The sequence below is a fragment of the Nothoprocta perdicaria genome, unplaced genomic scaffold, assembly GCF_003342845.1.
Source record: "Nothoprocta perdicaria isolate Ctin4 unplaced genomic scaffold, notPer1 scaffold_183, whole genome shotgun sequence".
Taxonomy (NCBI): domain Eukaryota; kingdom Metazoa; phylum Chordata; class Aves; order Tinamiformes; family Tinamidae; genus Nothoprocta; species Nothoprocta perdicaria.
In genome coordinates, this window is record NW_020455016.1 from 235609 (window position 1) to 244178 (window position 8570).

Sequence of the window (8570 nt, forward strand, 5' to 3'; positions counted from 1 at the left end):
TTTTATAAATTCATACTGATATCTCAGTGAGTTTTTACTCCTCAAAAAAATCATAAAACGTTTTACTCCGCATATATACATTTTTTGCAACACAGATCACAGTACCCCCATTATATAATCCTTAATCGCAACAACCTAATCCCCAGCATAATCATGCAAGTGATCACATTAAATCAAAGATTTAGGAGTTCTCTGAACAGTTTTCTGCAGCTAACCCTTTCCCTGCAATGGGCAGTCTTGGTCAGGTTTTCACCAGAGGTGGATTTATGAGAGGGAGAGGAAAAGGAGGTAAGGAAGAAGGCTAACCACCCGGTCTGTGTGGCTAGGTCCTGGGATATATAAGGGACTGTGAGTATCTCTTCTTGTTGTCCATGTTATTCCATAACATTTGACTGTTATGACCACAAAGCAAAGACTTCTTACTTCCATTAGCTATGGTGGCTAGGAAGCTATTCACACAGGGCTGCAGAGCATTAAAAAATGCAAACTAAGTTCTCATCAGTCTCATCATTGCGGGTCAAGCTCCACCAGGCATCACAGTGGCATTTTCTCCTTCTTTTGTGTGCAGCCCTCCTGATTCACTGAAGTTACTTGGATGCAAGTTGTAGTCCTGGCAACTGACTCCTGCTTCCTTATTTGAGGTCTGATGTTTAAAGAATATTTTGCCACTTGTTCATGTAAAAGGACGATTCTTTATGTATGTGCTTTAACACATTAAGACATATTTAAGATGTGTCTTCACATGAGAATGGCAACTGGCTGGTTGCACAGCAGGGGCATGAGCAATTCTTGACAAAGCCCTTCTGTACATTTGCTCGGAGAAATAAAAAATTACAAACAACATAATTTAAAATGTTTGGAAAACTTGTAGTAGAAACCATTGTGAGTTTACCATAACAATGGAAATATGAAGTGGTTACACAAGATTTGGAGAGTTTTATTGTCCTAGCTTTGTTGCTCCATAAAAAAATAACTAATTGTATTATCCTCTATTATTAGTATTATCTCTCTCCTAGAATATATTTTGTTACAAAACTCCAGAACATTTATTGTGTGGCTTTCTGTGCATTTTAAAATAAAGTATTTCACAACTCTTAGAGAAATATGCATAGTTGTGGTTTTTTTTCCAGCATACATATTAAAAATAAAAGAAGAAAAGAACAGTAGGTAGCTGGTATGAAATGGTATGATTGTCTTAAAGTCAAAGGATTTTTTTTCCCAGAACTGGTAACATTAGAGGCAAAGTTACACTCCCTGCTTGTGTAGGCTCTTGCCCTATTGGGATATGTCCTGATTTCCCAGTAACGCATATCAATACTTTTCTGCATTCTTTGTGGAGAGCAAATTTTTCTGGCATCAACTCTCTAGATACATTTTCCTACGTGAAACTTCCAGATGCTGACATTGAAGGTCATCCTCATCATTTTTTTGACTTGTATGTAGTCTCAAAGTTGAAGCCTAGGTGGAGGCACATAGATCTCTGGCCTACATCATCAGTATCAGGAGTAGGAGACAATATTGTATTTCATGTCAATGGTGAAAAAGCAGGTATATAATTTCAGAGTTGATTTCTATGCCGAAGTCAGTTTCATGAATGCAGTTCCTATAGTTCAGTAATAAAACGAAGCATTAACATGCCAGGGTATCAGCATGGACATTTTTTGCTAGATCAAGATCAGAGGCAAACCTACCAGTTCTACTGCCATTGTACTGGACAGTCTACTTCTATTCAAGACCTGCCAGGATAGCCGTAATAGATATTCACTATAACTGAATTTCTAACTGTGCCAAGAGATAATCATTACRTTTTCAATACATGGTCTCAGCACCGATTACCACCTTTGGCTTTGTCTGTAAAATGCTGCCCCTGCCCGTTTCACTAGGTCTGTCTTTTGCTCAGGAAGAAAACATAAAAACAGCTCAAGACCAAGCAAACTGTGGATGGGACATATGATGTATGTCTCAGAAAACAGATACCTCCCCAAATCTAAAATGAATATTATGGCCCTGACTCACCATTCCTTTCTTCAACAGAGTTCCTAGTAGCTGCCAGACAGCTCAATGGGAGAGAACAACTGTATAAGCAGATGGCATGGACTATATTTTAGAATATWTCCAGAGTAAGCACCCTTGCAAAACATCAAAGCAAGCAAGCAAAGCATCCTTGAGATGAAGGTGAAAAACAACTTACAGTTGTCCTTACAAGTGTCCAACAGATAGTAGAATATGCTGTTGACTCAGGAGAAGTTTTTTTTTTTTAAAGGCTTTTTATCTTCTTTTTGACCTTCTGTTTAGATGTTTTACTTCTGGCAATTTCCCTGCAGAAATGTTAAAATTYGTCCTTATCCTTCTATGTCCATCAAAAACAAGAAAAAAAAAATACAAAGGCATGTAAGGATATTAGATTCCTTCAGGGGAGTGCTTTGTTAATGATTTCCATTTATTTAGACTAAAGATACTGAAGTAAATGATAAGGCTCATTTCATTGTGTTTCCTTGAAGTCCTTGTGAAAGTCAGAAGTTTTTGTTTTCCCAAGCAGCCAAAAGTGGCTAATTTGGGATACCTGATAGCTGGCACGGAGAGAAAAGAATCTTTTTCAGACTATGGATATTTTTAATGCCATATCTATCGCATCCATCTCTGTCTCAACTCCCTCAATTTAGGTGTTAAGTTTTGCATTTCAAAATGAAATCAGGTATTTCTTACAAACATCAGTGTATGTGGAAAATTTTTAGRAACTCAGTAGTCCCTCATATTGATTTTTTTCTTGAAAACACAACCAAATTGTTCCCCCAGGAGAATCAACGGCACATTTTAGAGAAAACAGAAAATAAAAACACTGTCTGAACAATAAATGTAATAACTTTGAGTCTGCTTTGGTTGCGTAGATTCAATAAATCCCACTAAGACAAATGTGGTTTAAAGTCAATTATCTAATAAAATTTCACTTAAATATATTGTAGGGACATTTTCTTCTTTCTTAGTTTTCTGTGGAATCAGTTAAGAATCAGAATGATACAGCTCTGGCATAAGACTGTTGATGCAGTAAAATGAGGTGTAAAAAATAAAACAGAGCTTATTGCTAGAAGGTCAATGAAGAAGAAAGAAAGAATCTGGTCTTAACAATAACATAATACGTAATACTGAATAGYCAAAGAATGGCCATTTGGGTGACTCTAGAAATGCCTGCTTTTCTCCACTGATTATGGAGAGACTGGAAGGTAACTAGCTCAGATGTGGACATTGACTTCAGTTGAGGTAAATTTCATGCACAGAATCACCAGTGCTGCAAAACTAGCAATACAAAAAGAGCAAGGAAGGRCCAGGAAGCAATAGCCTTCAACATTTAGCAGCTGCTACAGTAGTAGATCTTCAGTGGAGAACTTCAGAAGTGTCCTGTAATAGCTCTCTGCAGGGATCCCAAACTTGGTGTCCCTCTTGCACCCCAAAACCGTCCCCAAGGGCCATTCCTGTTCCAGGGAGGAGCGGGATGTCTTCTTCCCCCTCATCCTGCCCTAGAATGTTATTTATTTAACTTCAAATGCTTCAAACTTCAAATGCATGCCCACAAACTGAAGCATTGGAAGTTCCACAGGAACTTAAGGAAACATTTCTTAACAGTGAGGGTGACAGAGCCCTGGAACAGGCTGCCCAGAGAGGCTGTGGAGTCTCCTTCTCTGGAGATTTTTAAAACCCACTTGGACGCAGCCCTGTTCCACGTGCTCTAGGTGACCCTGCGTGTACAGTGAGGTTGGACTAGATGACYTCTGAGGTCCCTTCCAACCTTAAGCATTCTGTGATTCTATGATTTGCCAGAAGCTCAAGAATTGTGCCATTCCTTAGTTGTGTAAGCTATGTACTGGGGATATAGTGTGGTCCCTAAATTAGAAACTAGACTCTTGTGATTTCCTGCCTCACTCCTGCTCAGTCTACTCATGTGAAGATTATTAAAGGATAGCCAATTTTCTGATGATTCCTTTAAAATAATTATTCTGGCATCTGACTATTCTTCTAAATTGGATGTAACCTCTTCATGAGGAACAAGGCTTACAAAGTCTTTTCAGAGTGAGCAAGGCATATCTGGACAGAGTGAAGAAAGACTATTAGTGTCCAAAGGAAGGCTGGTAATTTTGTTTTGCAAATGCAATTAATAATTATTTGTTCTTCCTTGCTTTTTCTTTCTTTTTTTTTTTTAATTTTAATTAAGTTGCTGATTATGATTGCAAACCAAAAATAACAACTTTGTGCATAATGGAATAATATTGCATTCCTAGAGGTAAAGTCAACTTCTTTCAGTGGTTAATACCAACACTTGAAATGTACTGTTAGAATACACACACACCTTTGCAGCAGTTCGATTAATTATATTTCTGATTGCAAATTCTTCCAATTCTTTTATAAATCTTTTATAAACTSCCACAATGCTTGTTGCTCCTATTAGTGTATTGCATAACTTTTTGGGAGCTTTTTTTTTCTCTCTTGACTTTCCTCAGAGAAGAAACAGAAAGCAGAGCTCCATTACAATATCAAATATGACACAATTCCCTTCTTTCTTTCGATTTAGCTCATCTGATTGCCAGAGCTAAAGATGCTTTAGAGGAGCCCAGTGACCTATTAAGGTGAAGAGAGGCTGTATCTCTATGGACTATAGGTAGCCTATATAATGACGTGTTTTCCTACGTATTTTTTCTGAATCACCTGCTGGGAACTACAAGTGCTCAGACACTCACATTTAGCAATACAGCCAGCATTCATACCTAGACATCTATCAGTTAAATATTTAATCAGAGTTTGTCATCCAGGCTGTCTCTCTAGTTGATACCAAAAGATAGTTTTCCCCAAACAGTGCGACTAGACATTTGTCTATATAAGGAGGGATGAACCACAGTTCAGAGATGCTTGCCTGTTCCCACTGACTACAGAAAGTGCCTAACGAGGGTAATAAGCTTAACTTTAATAAGGCTAAAGTTACAYGACTTGTACCTAGATCAAACCTGCTAAATGAACTACTAAAGTAATTCTATATCAAAGTAATCTTGAAATGACAAATCCTCAGCAAGCAATATGTTCTTATATGTTCTTATATTGTTTGGTGATGCAGAGCAGAACCACTGATCTTTTCCCTAAAAAAGCTTTAGATTTGTTTTTATTGTTGTCTCAAAAATATACACTCAGAAACATTTTGTTTTTTACTTCCTGCAGATAGTGGTAAATTTCCTTGAAGGGAAATTCACTTCACAGACTTTCCAAATATTTTAGCTGTTTGCAAGCTAGGTTTTGTAGATGTTGCTTTAGAAGTGTAGATATCCTCCTGTTTTTACTGAACTTCTCCTTTTGATTTGGGAAATACACTGCAATGCTCTGCTTTGTAAATTGAACTATTCACAAAATATTTATCTGTTGGGATTATTAACTGCTTGGAAATTTGAAGTATTCATGTTTTCACAGTTTAGTTCTGCACATCAGCCTCTCTGTACGGGTTATGGCCATCTGCAAACAGATGAAAGTACAAGTATTCACAAATATATATCCATTTATTTATTCTGTGATCATAAATTTGAAAAGGTTCAAAATAGGAGGTTAGGCCTCACTTCAGCTGAACAACTTATCCTACTCCTTTCAGTTCCTTTTTCTTTTCTATATACTTTCAGCTAATGCAAATCTCTAATCTTCTGTAATGGCATTCCAATTACAGAAAGTACCCCATCAAACCACCAGCATTCATGATGCTTTGATCTCCAGCATACAGTGAAATCTACCTCTTACTTTTTTGCTGTCATTTTTTTTTCTTTTTTTTTTTTTTTCTTTCTTTCTTTCTTTCTCCAGATCTATCTTGGGGCATTAATCCTTTTTTTTCCAGTGAACAAATGCTTCTAAATGTTATAGTTTTGTAAGATGACAATCTGTTAATTTAAGCTAAGTTCCTCCTTCTCTGATCCTACTTAAGTAATAAGYGAGTAGATTCCATTCTGGGGTGTCTCTCATCTGTATTATGGTCCCTTAATATATGCCATGGTAGAAGATATTGAAGAGGCTTTTCAGGAAGCCTGAAGTCCTGTTATTGAAACACTTTTCTTCTAGCTCATTTATTGTCTAACTCAGCTAGTTTGTTAACTTTATCATAAACTAATGCTATTGTATGATTTAATGTACTAGGAGTATGCAAATATGTAATGCTGAAGCATGGCTATAAAAGCGCTATTTAACTAGATTAGGAAAATATCAATTTCTTGATGTAGACATTTGATTTTTTTTTAACCAGACATAAGAAACCTGAATTGATTAGACTCTGTGTTGGACCAAAGAAGTTTTTTGTGTTTGGACCAAAGAAGTTTTTAACAAGCTGTGTTAAATTAGCCATCTGTATAAAAATGGCTGCTTTGCATCTCTTCTTGAGACCTCAACATCACCATTTATTCTGCTAAACTATCAAGCTCTCTTGACATTTATTCCCACATGGTCTAACAACCTTGAAGGCTGTTTTACAGTCTGATCCCAGATCCTAGCYCTACCCTGTGCCTTAGATCTAGGAAAGCTTCTTACTGTCCATTCTTATCTGTCACTCATGTTAGTAAGAGGAAGGAACAATGTCAAATATCTTAGAACACAGGTGGAGGGACAGCCACAGCTTTTAATTGATAACAGGAATCAAAAGTAAAACATAAACAAGAGATATAAAGGACTGGAGATGTCAAGGTCTCCAATTAAGGGAAGAAAGCAGTAAAAAGAGAATACAGTAATTAACAGGTATTCAGGCTTTTTAAAAGAGAATATCTGTACATCAAGGGCAGATTTCAGCTCAACCATAATGAAACTGGATTGGTAGTTTGGGAAATTAATTATTATGTGTGTTTACTTGAACCAGGAGTGGGAATAAAGAGGTGCTGAATAGCACTGAAGTCCTATTAAAAAATGACTGTTGGAGATTCAAAGGTAACTTTACCATTTGGAACTAGCAAAACTCAAACTATAACACCTACAGATAAATTTAGGGAACTAGCTGATACAACTTAAATGTAGGAGACACAGATTAGATCTTGGGAGAAAGGTTGTGTAAAAAAAAGGAAATAGAATCAAATAGAGAAGCTAAATAAGCACTAGTGTACAGATGAAGATAATAAAATTCCTTTAAGTGTCAATAGGCCATTACATTACGTTGTACAATATAATGGACCATTACATTGCCTAAAGCAAACAAAAAGCAAACAAACAAACAAATAAAAAACTCCAAGGTTGCCAGGCATTGGATGAGAACCTGTAATCTTCATTATTGAAGCAAGGTGCAGTCACAAAACAAAGGACATTGTTTGCCATGCATATAATTATATCTGGAGAGCAGACCGTGTAAAAAATTGCTGTGAGAGTGATCTTATAACTAAAAATCCGTAATTTTAATACGTTAAAATTTCTGAACAGAATGAATCACATGACTGTATGCCAGAGTACCAATCTCTGCACAGAAGCCTTTCAGGAACGTCATGTGGAAACCACTCATGGCTTTTATATCAGGAGAAAGACATTGGATTAAATCCCGATACCAGTGGGAACAACAGGATTTTTTTTCTGTACTATTCTGGACTGCACTGCCTTTACAGGGACCCTGAGGTTTCCTGCATAATCCTACCTGCTCTCCACTTTACGAACATGCAAGCAAAGCCGTCGGTGCAGCTGGAGCAAATTCTCACTACTGTGCAGGATTCTCCATCTCTGAGCATATCCAGCAGGATGGCATGAGGCCAGGCATGTCCCTGCTGTCATCCACAGGCTACGTGAGAGGCAACCATATGGATGGAAAGCTGGCAGGATGCTGAACGCTGTATGCTTACAGCTGTCCTGGGACAGCCTAAAATAGTTTAGTCAGAGACAGATTTTTAAGGGGGTTGGGAGAGCAAAGATTATTCACAAAGATGTAAGAGGTAATGATACTGAAGTACAGTAAAGAAAGTAGCAGAAAGCAACTGTAGCAATTAATAACAACAATAATGCCAGCAATGACAATAAAGATGAAATCACTGGCTGCATTAGCATATAGATTATTAAACTATTTCTGGTTTAACTGTATCTTTTGGAACAGCTAGTTTTAGAGAGAAAAAAGAGTCTCTTCCGAATGTGATTCTATCAGTTAAAATGTAATCTTTTCAGCTCTCCACGTAGAAGATATGTTAATTACCACATAGTACCGGTAAAACAGGAAACGGGAATTGCTAAATGAAATCAAACATTCTCTGAACAAACTGAACTGCCACATTACTACTGTAAAAGTAACCACAAAGTTTAGCAGGCAGGTGTGAGTGGTACATGGAATCTGCCATGAAGGGAGATCCTGGGATCAAAGGTCTTGGCCTTTTCCCTTCTTTGGGTTTACACTGTGGAATGTGGTGATGGTCTGTTCTCCTATTTCCCTCACAGCACTTGCAGAATTCAGGTTGCAGGCTGCCTATCACAGGTAGAATTGCTTACAACGTTTTTCTTCCCCTTCCTTCCTTCCTTCCTTCCTTCCTTCCTTCCTTCCTTCCTTCCTTCCTTCCTTCCTTCCTTCCTTCCTTCCTTCCTTCCTTCCTTCCTTCCTT